General features: G+C 37.1%; 1 long non-coding RNA gene across 1 annotated transcript; it reads left to right on the top strand.

The window, feature by feature from the left end:
• Positions 1–4,548: 4,548 nt before the first annotated feature.
• LOC141402547 (uncharacterized) lies at positions 4,549–4,991 on the top strand. Its single transcript, XR_012412655.1, has 2 exons — positions 4,549–4,612; positions 4,682–4,991. It is a non-coding gene; the product is annotated as an uncharacterized lncRNA (long non-coding RNA).
• Positions 4,992–13,198: the final 8,207 nt, after the last annotated feature.

Here is a 13,198-nt window from a genome sequence, read left to right as displayed (position 1 = left end):
TCCTTATATCACCACCACTTCCCAACTTTGATTTCCATACCAAATTTCAATAATCTAGCAATACCCGTTCAAAATATACAATTGGTACCAAATTTAGTAACTATAAGTACTTTTCGTACACTTATAGGTCGCCTTTCTAACTCTCCATCAATGACCCTCATTCCAAATTTCAGAATGCTACCTCTTCCTGTTTGCCTAATACAAAGGGTACGCTATTTAGTATGTACACTCCCGCTCATCTGAATAGGTTTGATTTTTTTCTTTTTATGTGTTAAGGTCACTTCAGCTGTGTTTGGATTACAGGTCCATACGGTATAGTTTCTGAGAGTCCTATATTATGCCAAAATTCACAAGAAAAATCATAATAGTGTTGCCATATTTTGTTGTTGTAGTTTCAGAATCTGAAAAAACTTCCCGGGTGTAAGCACCTTCCATTTAAATTTGGTTAAGGCACACCGTGAGACCTTTTGAGGTCTTTTCTAGATATTTTACTGTTTTCTATAGTAGACAGAAGACCTTTTAAGGTCTTCTATAGTAGCCAGATGACCTTTTAAGATCTTCTCTAGTAGACAGAACACCTTTTAGGGTATTCATTAGTAGACATAAGAGCTTTTAAGGTAGTATCTAATAGTCAGAAGACCTTTTAAGGTCTTCTAGAGAGGAAAGAAGACCTTATTAGAGAGACAGAAGACCGTTTAAAGTATTAGCTAGTATACAGAAAACATTTTAAGGTTTGCTCTGGTAGACAGAAGAACTTTAAAGTTTTTCTTTAGTACACAGAAGGTCTTCCATTATAGACAGAAGACCATTTACGGTCTTTCTATAGTAGACAGAATACCTTTTAAGGTATTCTATAATAGACAGAAGAGCTTTTTAGATATTCTCTAGTAGACAGAAGACCTTTTAAGATCTTCTCTGGTAGACAGAAGACCTTTTAAGGTGCTCTAGAGAAGACAGAAGACATTTTTAGGTTTTCTCTAGGAGACTGTGGACCTTTTAAGTTCTTCTTTAGTAGACAGACGACCTTTTAAGGTCTTCAATAATAGACAGAAGACTTTTTAAGGTCTTCTATAGTAAACAGAAAAATGTTTATGGTCTGCTCTGGTAAACGAAAGACCTCTTAGAGTCTTCGCTAGTAGATAGAAGGCCTTTCAATGTCTTTACTTCACCTTTTAAGGTCATTACTAGACCTTTAAGGTCTTTCTATAGTTGTCCTTTCAAGGTTTTCTATACCTTTTCAGGTCTTCTATAGTATATAGAGGTCCTTTGGGCTATTTCCGTCCACGTTTTGGTGTAGTCCCCATATAACACCTGATTCCAGGTATTTTAACGTTTTTAGCTACATTTTCTGATCGAATAAGTTATAATATGGCATTTAGGGCTCCTAATGTTCACAAAACTTATCTATTAAAAAATGTGAACATAGGTCAGTTTTTTGGGATAATCCCCATATAACGGAATCGTTATTTTGACGTTTTCAGCCACATTTTCAAACGGTATTAGGTATAATTTAGCGTTTAGTGTTCCTAGTGGTCAAAACATTTATCTATCGAAAATTGTGAATAAGTGGCCCCGATATAACCGTACCGCCCGATTTCAGGTATTTTGACGTTTTTAACTATAGGTCTGTACGATAACCCAAAAATGTTTACAAATTCATACAAATTTTTACTGAATGCTGTTCGATAACAAAATTGTCCTGTAAAAGAGAACAAGTTGAGAGAGATTTTTTGCCAGTGAAATTTTTTCCCGTAAAAATTTGTAAGTTTGGCCAGCTAACCTTTAGTCAGCTGTTGAATGTAAACAACTTAAAATGTTAACAATTTTGACCAGGAACATTTCACATTGTTTAGATTCTAATCCCCTGTTTTAGAAACTAATTTTCCGTTCCATATATTGTTAAGAATTCCTCATTTAAAAATCAGCGCTCTACATTTGCGCTAAAGCGAGTAAATCGATCTACAAAAATTGACAATCGAATAATCTTTTTTACAAAAACAGGGGTAAAGCGTTGTGGATAGGATTACTGCTTTAAATAAGTAGAAGTAAGAACGGCGTTAAGTTCGACCGGGCCGCACTTGTTATATCCTCCACCACGACCTATATTGAAGTTAAATGGAACAATTATTATACCCTCAGCCTTTAGGCTAAAGAGGGTATTTACACTTTGATACGACCAAAAATGTGCCTCATCGAAATAATGGTTTTAGACCCCAAGTATGTTTGTACGATATCCGTTTCAGACAATTTTGAGTAGATCTAGCAATGTCCGTCCGTCTGTCTGTCTGTCCGTCTGTCTGTCTGGCTGGCTGGTGCGCACGATAACTCTCGAACGGATCAATCGATTCGGTTCAAATTGTGGGTATCGAAATATTTTGTCCAGATTCGATTTAAGTTCGAAGATGGGCCATATAGGTCCACTCCTTCAGGTACCTCCCCCACAAATGTTCAAAAATTGTCGCCAAACTTGTGCGCACGATAACTCTTGTAGGGAATAACCGATTTGGTCCATACTTTGCACATCGTGTAATTTCTACCAAACTTAGATGAGGTTCCAATACGGACTCAATCGGTCCACTTCTTCGGGTACCTCCCACACAAAATTTCGGATAAGTTCTGTTTAGGACCTGGTCCCGAATCGCTTTCATTTTTGTTTACGCAAGTTGTATTCGCTGTCCTCTATACGACGCTGTAAGTTTCATTAGGGGCAAGTCCATACTTCTTGAGAAAATAGCCTGAAAGTTACAAAAAACCCTACGACACCGTGTGTAGTGGTTGGAGCGCAATATAACTCTCGAACGGATCTTCCGATTCGGTCCAAAGTTTGGCTTTCGTAATATTTTGTCCAAACTTAGTTCAAGTTCAATGATGGGTTATATCGGTCTACTCCTTCCGGTACCTCCCCCACAAAAGTTCGAAAATGTTCGGAAAATTTTTGCGCACGATTACTCTTGAAGGAAGTAGCCGATTTGATCCATACTTTGCACATCGTAAAATTTCTACCAGTCTTAGATGAGGTTCCAATATGGACTCAATCGATCCGCTTCTTCGCGTACCTCCCACACAAAATTTCGGATAAGTTGAGATTAGGACCTGCTCTCGAATCGCATTGATTTTTGTTGCAACAACTTGTATTCACTGCCCTCCATACGACGGTACAAGTTTCATCAGGGGCAAGTCCATACTTCCTGAGAAAATAGCCACAAAAAGCCCCTATAACACCATGTGTAGTGGATGGAGCGCAAGATAACTATCGAACGGACCCGCCGATTCGGTCCAAAATTTGGCCTTCGTAATATTTTGTCCAAACATAATTTAAATTCGAAAATAAGCCATATCGGTCCACTCCTTCAGGTACCTCCCCTACAAAAGTTCAAAAATGTTCGGAAAAGTTGTGCGCAAGATAACTCTTGAAGGGAGTGACCGATGTAATCCATACTTTGCACATAATAATATATATACCTGATATAGATCAGATTCGAATATAGACTATATTTGTCTACTCCTTCTGGTACCTCTCACACACAATTTTGGATAAGTTCACTTTAAGACCTGCTCTCGAATCACTTTAATTTTTGTTGAAGCGATTTGCATTCACTACCTCCAGTACAACGGTAAAAGTTTTTTTCACGGACAAGTCCATACTTCTTAGGAAAACAGCCCGAAAGGTGTAAAAAAATCCCTATGTCACCATATGTAGCTTTCGGAGAGCACGATAACTATCGAACTGTTCAACCGATTTGGTTCAACATTTGGTCTTCGTCATATTATATCCATCCTTAGTTTTATGGGCAATACCGGTCCACAACTTCCGGTACTTCTTCTTTAAAAAATTTCACTAAAATGCTAGGACGATATCACCTGAATTAGGCAAACAATTTGGTCCAAACTTTGGATCTCCTAATATTTTGTCAAAATTTAGTTTAACTTCTAAAATGGCCCACATCGGTCCTCTCTAAGGGTACCTCCCCACAAAAGTTCAACATTAGTGCAGTTAATTCTAAATCCACATTTTTGTCGGCAAGTTCAAATGTCCAAAAAGGGCCACAAAATTCTGAAGAGACCTTAAATACATTCGATCTGTCCGTAGGTGAAAGTTTCACTTCACATTGGCTGAGGGTATATACCCTGTAGGAAGTGTGGGGTCATGTGTTGACATGTCGCCACTTTGTCTACTAATATGGTGACAAAGTCAACACTTTGTCACCAGGTTGTCAACTATTGATACCTTTACCTTAATAAGAAGAAGCATTGTGTATATTGACAGATGATAGCCCAACGAAGCATCCTTTTTTTAATTTTCTTAATTGTTTGGCGTAAAATAATTTTAGTGGTTGGTGTAAAAATCAATAAAATATCGTGAAAACTTAAAGCATATAATTTCAATAACAAGTATGAGCAAAAGAAAATATAAAAGACATGTGAAAAATAAACAATTCTATAGCAAAGTACGAATTCTGAGGCGACATTTGTGGTGAAATTTCGACATTTAGACATTATGTGGAAATGCTGAATGCTGAATGCAACTAACATAATAATGAATTTCAATGTTGGATAATTATTTGGCAAAAATCGATTGTGAGATTTTTTCAATGTTATACAGCTGTAATAGGTTAGCAAATTTAAGGACATATTTTTTATTTATGTTTATTTATACATGTTTATTCTTTTCAATTCCTAGGTGTTATATCAACATTCAGCGAATCGCCTGATAAAACGTTAAGTGCAACAGAAGAAGAACTATTTTAAGCAGACAAGTCATTGGTGCGACTTGGCCAAGAAAATAAAACGAAAACGTTTTTCTATTATTTATATGTTAAAATGTTTAAGCAGCCTGAAAACATTGTCTTTATTTACTAATTTTTACTTATGTGGAATCTTTGGCTTAGCCATTTAAAAAGATAAAAATACTGTAATACGCAATTTGTACATTTTTACCATTTTCAATATTATTTGTTTTATTCTTTAATGAAATATAGTATTTAAACAAATGTGTAGCTTCATCTTCTTATTACTGTTTTATCTATGAAAAGTTCCAAATAAGCTAAAAAATTTTGTATTGAAAATCTGGTACTATTGACGCACAACCTCCAATGTCTATACTGACTCACTACCTCCATTGTCTATACTGACTCACTACCTCCAATGTCTATACTGACTTAGTACCTCCAATGTCTATACTGACTTACTACCTCCAATGTCTATACTGACTCACTACCTCCAATGTCAACACATGGTTCCTCAGGAACTACTGACTTACTACTGACATACTAGTTCCATTGTCAGTACTGACTTTCGAATGACACGTTCATACAAAATGTCTATAGGAAATTACATTAGTTGTCTACAGTTTGTCAGTAGTACTGTTGACAATGTCAGTAGTAAGTCAGTATAGATTCACTATTGACATTTCCTACAGGGTATCTGTCGGCAAAGCCGACTGACACTTTTTTACTTGTTTTCTTTCGTTTATGAAGAAGACTATTACCAAATTTCAGCTAATTTCGTCGATAAGTTCATGCGAAAAGTTTTTAGACTCAAAGAAGACTAATTACAAATTTCCGATATTTCGGTAAGATAATGTGGCTAAAACCTAAAAAATACCAAAAATTAAGAGGTATGCTTCTATGGGGGATAAAGGAAGACGTGGACATATACTAATAATTCTTTTCGGGAATACTTTATAACCCCATGGAAGACGAAATAACAAAATCCAGTCATTTCGGTGGGATATTGACGTCACAACCTTACTTACTTACTTAGCTGGCCCATTACAGAACATTTGTTCCATAGACCGAACTAAGAAATCATCTCCAATTCTCGCTGTTTAGTGCTTCGCTTTCCAGAATACCGCGCCTTGTCATCTCTTCATCTACTTGTTTGTGCAATCTATTCTTGGCCTGCCAATTCTGCCATGCGGCCCGAATTTATACGCATTTTTTCGGGTTCATCATCGCTCATTCTTATGACATGGCCTAGCCAACGCAATCGCTGCATCTCGATATGCTTACCTATACTGATGTCGTTGTATAGCTGATACAGCTCTTGTTTTATGCGGCGTCGATATTCACCGTTAACGCGGATTGGTCCAAGCACTGCCTTATCTTAATTCAAAATTGTAGGCCGTAATAATTTGAAGACGTCTGTTTCCTTTAACCAATATTCCAAAACTGAATATTTATTTATTTTCTTTTTATTAATTTTCTCGTTTAGAGTTAAGCTTAATGATCTGAAATTATTTGCAAGTGAAAAAGGAAAGCCATGGACTCGAACCCACATAGTCACCAAATTACGTTACCTGGTTTCATTGGTGGTAAAGCAAATCTTCGGACGTATCGACTATGTAATGGCTTCTCTGTCCTAGAACTTATCGTTTTTCAAATGCAAATGTGTTTTTATACATTAACGGATATTTGGCCGTTTGAAATGTATTTTTCTTCACAACAACCGCTTTTTGCGATGCCTTTGAAGTTATGAGTTTTGGCTTTGAACGCTAACACGCCGTGACAACATTTTTTTGATATGTTTATTTATTTTCATTTGACATATTTTAGAATGTATACATTGAAATAAATTATAGTAGGCTAACTCATATGTAATAATATTCAAAGTAGTTTATATAAGACTGGGTAACAAACGAATAGAAAGAAATAACAAGTTCAAATAAGATATAAATAGAATAACAGTAAGGTATATATTGTACAAACTACTACAATTCGGCCATCCTGACCGAGAGAGCCCCTGATCTCTCATTGGCTATCACTTCACAAGACTATTAGACCAAGGTCGCATATTTGAGACCGCCCACCCACCTTTTCGAAACTGAAAACCGTCAGCATCTTGAACCAAATAACGATCATTATCTAATATTTTTGTTACTTTATATGGAACTCTATATTCATGTATGCGAACACCTCCAGAATTCTAGAAATTTTTTACCGTTACATAATCTCCGACCTTATAATTTCTTGGTTCTTTTCGGGTTATATTGAAGTAATTTTCATGATTGCATTGAAGGACTTCCTATTTTTTCTTTGCTTCTTTTCTTCTTAATTCGCGGTTTACACTTAAATCCGCTTTCGAAATTTCATTTTTCTTTAGCTGAGCAAATATACCTTTTTGCTTTCTATGTCTATTCTGGCATATTATTAAATTGTCCTCAAACGTGTTCGAACACAATGCTGGTACACCGTTACTCAAACTTTGTGCATCTACATTTTGCTTTCTTTTCCCGGAACTATGCACAAAACAATTTTTCCTGTCACTGACTTCAAGACATTTAGCAATTTTAGGTTCACATACGCCACTTTCTTCGATGTCAATTGCCATAATTGATTGCACAAACATGTCCCTATTTTCATCACTTGATCTCTCTTCTACTTGTTTAGCTTCACTTTTCTTATGAGGACGGGTTGCCACACGCTGTTCAAAACTTCCACATCCATAACATGCTCAAAAAACATTCTTCGGCTTCTCACAATCTGTTGCCATATGGCCCAGTGTATTACAATTGAAACATTTAATGTTATTGTCTTGATTTCTTTGGAATACTACTCTCGTATACATCGATTCCGGTTTCTCCAAATTTATTCTTGAAAAGGCTTGCAACCGTTGCGATTTGTCCTTATAACATTGTAGGCTTGCCTGTATTTTGAGCTGCTTGTCGGGAATACCGTCTATGATACAATCAGTTCATCATCTACGATATCAACGTTGTTAGCCAGTAATATTTTGTCATCATAATAATCTATAAATGATTCTTCATATTGCCAGGTTCTCGCTTCAAACTTACGACGCAACGAAAGTTGCTTACCTTCACGGAGAAAACATCTTTAATTTCATTCAACAAGACATCGACATCTTGAGTAACAAAATTCGGTTTATTGTGTAACCACTTGTGGATATTTCCTTTTAGTTTGCTCAACAATAGAGCCTTTGCGGTCTTTTCATGCACATGATAAACTTCGAGGATTCCCCGGAATTGGCTTACCCATACATCAGATTGTACACCGCCATCATAATCAGGAACAATATTCTTAATGATTCCAATCATCGAATCGATTTTCTCACCATCTCGGTTTGTTCTTCCAAACTGTTTCAAGCTAATATCTTTTTGTCCAGCACCTTCAAAATTAGCGCATGTTTTTTCATATTCCATCACTTTTTTTATAAACTCATTCTCATGATTCAGAAGTTCGTTTTCTTGGTTCAAAAGTTGCAGTTCTTTCTTCATTATATTAAATCTTGAAGCTTAATTTCTCTCTTCAGCCATTGACCCATTCTGATGTACTTCCTCAATTCTTTCTAACTTCCTTTCACTTTCACTTTCAATTTCTTTCTCTTTTTGTTTTCCACAATCCTCAGCAAAATCATTACGTTCAGCTTCACTAGCATTCTCCGCTTCATCCGTCACATTCCTTAGGAATGGAATTTCGTTCAGCCTTAGTATAAGCATACTTTTCGTGCCTGAAGATGGTAAACCGAGCTGTTGTAGCCACATACGTAATTGTGGAACGGTATAATCATTTCCAACAATAATCTCCATTGTATATGAACACAAAATTGTTTGAAAGAAAAAAAATTCGTTCCCACTTCTGAAAATTGTAGGCCGTAATAATTTGAAGACGTCTGTTTCCTTTAACCAATATTCCAAAACTGAATATTTATTTACTTTCATTTGACATATTTTAGAATGTATACATTGAAATAAATTATAGTAGGCTAACTCATATGTAATAATATTCAAAAAAAAAACAACTTGCATTTGAAAGAGGAAATAAGTTAGAGGATAGCGAAGCCGCCCCACAGTCGATGTGTCTGAGGAGCCTTCCTAAACCAAAGGCGAAACATGCATGTCACACAGTGGTGATTGTGTGGGTTTGTATCGTCGGCTTTCCTTTTTCAAAAAGCATCTTGGTCAGTAAGCTCGTCTCTAACGAGAAATTAATTAAAAAATATTCAAAGTAGTTTATATAAGACTGGGTAACAAACGAATAGAAATAACAAGTTCAAATAAGATATAAATAGGAATAACAAGTAAGGTATATGTATATTGTACAAACTACTACACAACTGATGTCGTTTGTTGTGTTTACGGCTGTGCCGAGGTATACGAAGTCTTTTACCACCTCAAAATTATAGGAACCAACTTCAACAGTCGCGTCGACAGCATCAGCTTGGTCTTCTCGACGTTTATCGCCAGACCCACTTTAGCATATTCTCCTTCGACCTTCATAAAGGTATCGGTTACTTCTTTTACTGATCGTGCCATGATGTCTATATCATCAGCATAAGCAAGTAACATGTGGCTATTGGTGTAGATTGTGTCATTTCTTCTAACGTTTGCCTCTCGTATAACCTTTTCTAGCAGGATGTTGAAAAGATCACATGAAAGGCTGTCTCCTTGCCTATAACCTCATTTGGTACAAAACTCTTCGGAGAGGTTCTTTCCTATTTTAACTAATCTTGTGTTAGCTAGAGTCATTTTACAAAGCTTTGCGGGGATACCAAATTCAGACATGGCTTGGAATACCTTTAAACGTAGGGGGCTGTCGAAGGCTGTTTTATAATCGACAAAAAGGTGGTTGGTGTCGATCTGCATCTCTTGAGTCTTCTCCATGATTTGACGCAGTGTAAATATCTGGTCGATGGTGAACTTCCCAGGTCTAAAACCGCATTCGTAAGGTCCAATTATTTGGTTGACCATGGGCTTTAGTCGTTCGCACAATATCCCCGACACTATCTTGTAGGCGATAGGCAGAAGACTTATGCCCCTATAGTTAAAGCATAAAGTCTTATCTCCTTTCTTATGGACGGGACACAGGATGCTCAGGTTCCAATCGGCGGGTACGCGTTCTTCCTGCCAGGTGGAGTTGATGTATACACCTTATCAGCGTGTCGCCTCCGGTTTTAAACAGCTCGGCTGGTAGGTCTTTACCTCATCTTGGCCGGGTGGTATACATTCAATACAATCTTCTGGGATTGGATCTGTGATATCTTCGTCGACTTCGCTACTATTGGCAATCAACAATTTGGAAAAATGCTCTTTCCATATCCTTAGCACACTATCTCTATCAGTTACCAAATTACCTTGCTGGTCTCTACAGGAGGATGTGCCAGTGCCAGATCCATCAGTTTGATGTTTTACTCTTTGGTAGAATTTTCGGACTTCATTCTGTCTCCTGTACATCTCGATTTGTTCACACTCCCGCTTTTCCATCTCTCTCTTTTTCCTGCGGAAAAGGCTTTTCTCCTCTCTCCTTTTCTCCCGATACCTCTCTCGTGCGCTACGCGTTGCTACTGATTGTAAAGTAGCCCTATATGCCGCATTTTTCTTTCTTTCTTTCTGTCTTTCACGACACTCCTGGTCATACCATGTATTCCTTGGTGGAGGTCTCTGGTACCCAAGCACTGTTTTTGCGGATGTTTGCATGGAGTGGGCATAGTTTTGCATTGTCCTGATATGTTATCGGGACGAGGAGTGCTTTGATTAAGCAATTGGGCCAGTTGAGTGGAATATGCTGTGGATATCTGTTGTGATTGCAGTTTACCGATGTCCACATTTCGTGTTTGGTCTGTTCGCACTTTGTTTGCCACGTTTAATCTGGTACGTACCTTTGCTGCAACAAGGTAGTGGTCCTCGAAACGATCGTACATCCAACACGCTCGATGCATGTCTTCCATCTATCATAACCTGATCAATTTGATTTTTTGTTCTTTGATCTGTCGATAGTCAGGTGCCCTTATGAATATCGATATGCTTAAATCTGGTACAGCTGCAAAGTCTATCAGCCTCATACCATTGTCAGATATTTCGCTGTGGAGACTGAATTTCCCGACTGTTGGGCCAAAGACATTCTTCTTTCCAATTTTGGCATTAAAGTCGCCTAGTATAATTTTAATGTCATGGGCAGGGCAACTGTCATAAGTTACTTCAAAGCGCTCGTAAAATATATCTTTGGTCTGTTCGTCCTTGTCTTCAGTGTGAATTTTGCTTTTAATCGAATTGCAACAAGTCTTTCATTCACTGGGGTTAAGCTGGAGACCAGATGTTTTAACCTCCAACCAACTACAAATCCGCAACCAAACTCAAGCTTTGTGTCATGGCAGCTATAATACAGTGCGTCACTTTTAGGTGTTGTTGTGACGCCTTTCCCAATCCATCTTATTTCCTGTATGGCAGTAATGTCGTCCTTGTACTTTTCAAGTACAACTGCCAATGCGAAAACTGCACCTGCACCGCAGATCATGGTCCTTAAAACTTTTGCGGGGTTCGTCAACTTTAGAGGGATTTGTTTTCCTTTTCTTTTGTTTTTTCATAGTAGGCTGCATTTTTCTAGGGGAGGGTTACTAACCCGGCGCCCAATCCTAAGTTTTTAACGTTCTTATGGGTGAACGCGCGGCACATTTTAGATCACTACATTAAACGGGTGTTAAAGGCAGCTACCTCAGGTGAAATCACGGGGAGGTCAGTGTCCACTTGAAATGAGAGAGGGACAAAGATAAATCCTGGGCTTTGCCCAGTTAAAGCCGGTCAGGACCGTTCCTTGGTATCTTTCATCCCCTACACGCAGAGAAAAAATATTTTTCGCTTTTGTTGGAACAAAAATATCTGTTTTGGTTCCAAAAATGTATTTGTTTTGTTCAAACATTGTAATCCAAATCCAAAAATACCATCAACCCAGAAAACCAGACCAGAAATTTTTGATTTGAGTGCATATACTTCTCATATACACTTTTCGCATAACTTGGATATAAATGTCGCGTATAATATTGCAATCATTGATGAACACAATACATGGTTTGCTGCATTGGCTGACAACAAAGACAAACAAAAAGCCACAAGCACCCACCACAACATAAGGAATAATTAAACACCATAACAAACTCCGGTATAACACCAAACCTCAAAGCACAATGAAGATAGAAGAATGAAACAAAACAGAAACAAATAAAAACAATAGTCTCCTTGTTGGTATACATACACACAAAAACAAAGATAAAGGCATCATGTCATACAAACAAACTCACCATAATTGTTTTTTTCAACACGGCATCGAATAGCGAGAGAAGAGAAAAAATTGTCGGAGAAAAGAGAGAACTATTGTCCAATTGACAAAAACAATTTTTGGATTTAACAAAACCCAATTGTTGGAATCACAATACTACATTTGGAATTTAACAATATCTTTACAATACATATTTTGCTCTTCGAATATTGTTGGATCAATCATATTTTTTTCTCTGCGTGTACGCTACAGTTCTATGGGGTCTATATAAAGGCGTGGACCTATACCGACAAATTTCATATGAAGAGTTTTATACCCCAAATGAAGATTAAACACCAAATTTCAGCCAATTTGGTAGAATATTGAGGCAACAACTTTCAAAATACCGAAAATCGGGAAGTACCGTTCAATGGGGGCTATATGAAGGCGTGGAGCTATACCGACAAACTTAGAGGGGAAAATTGAATATCCCCAACTAAATACGAAATTTCAGCCACTTCGATGGAATATTGTGGCCATAACATTCAAAACACCGCAATTCGGGAGGTATGGTTATATCGACTTAGAATATTTCCATGTGTTACAAACGGAATGACAATTTTAATTATACCCTCCATATTATGGTGGGTATAAAAATTCAATTTTGAAATGTATATGGCGAAAAACAAAAAATTTTTACAATCGATGAATCCGAGTTTCACCCATTCAGAATTCGCGAACTGTTGACATATTCTATAAAGTATGACTACAATTCTTTAAAATGAAGTGTTTTAGGAGGGATCCCATAATGTTGACCATTAAAATTAATTTTCGTGGAAGCTGTGTTGGCATCAATGTAGAAAAATGGGTAAAAATGGGTTGAAGCCAACAAGTTTTTTTATGTTCCCATACGATTTCTGGCTTAACCTTACATTTTATAGACCTATCCCCAAAGAAAGAATCACAGAATACTCCATGGGCAACAAGATTGTAGTGTATGATTTTTCGATATATCCACTGCATCCACCTAAAATTGATGCTGACATTTTGAAGCCGGAATTTCGGAGTTTTTTGAATTTTTTTTAATAATCCGGACGCGCAAGAAGATAATATTTCAAACTCTTAATGCGATTATAGAACTCGTGATTTTACGTCGTTTGATCCATATCTCATTAATGTGCTCCTTACAGCATCCTAGTAATTGGAGTCGA

This window comes from Musca autumnalis, unplaced genomic scaffold (assembly GCF_047663935.1).
Source record: "Musca autumnalis isolate F117 unplaced genomic scaffold, ASM4766393v1 scaffold_4, whole genome shotgun sequence".
NCBI classification, from domain to species: domain Eukaryota; kingdom Metazoa; phylum Arthropoda; class Insecta; order Diptera; family Muscidae; genus Musca; species Musca autumnalis.
This window is presented reverse-complemented; position numbering and strand designations above follow the sequence as displayed.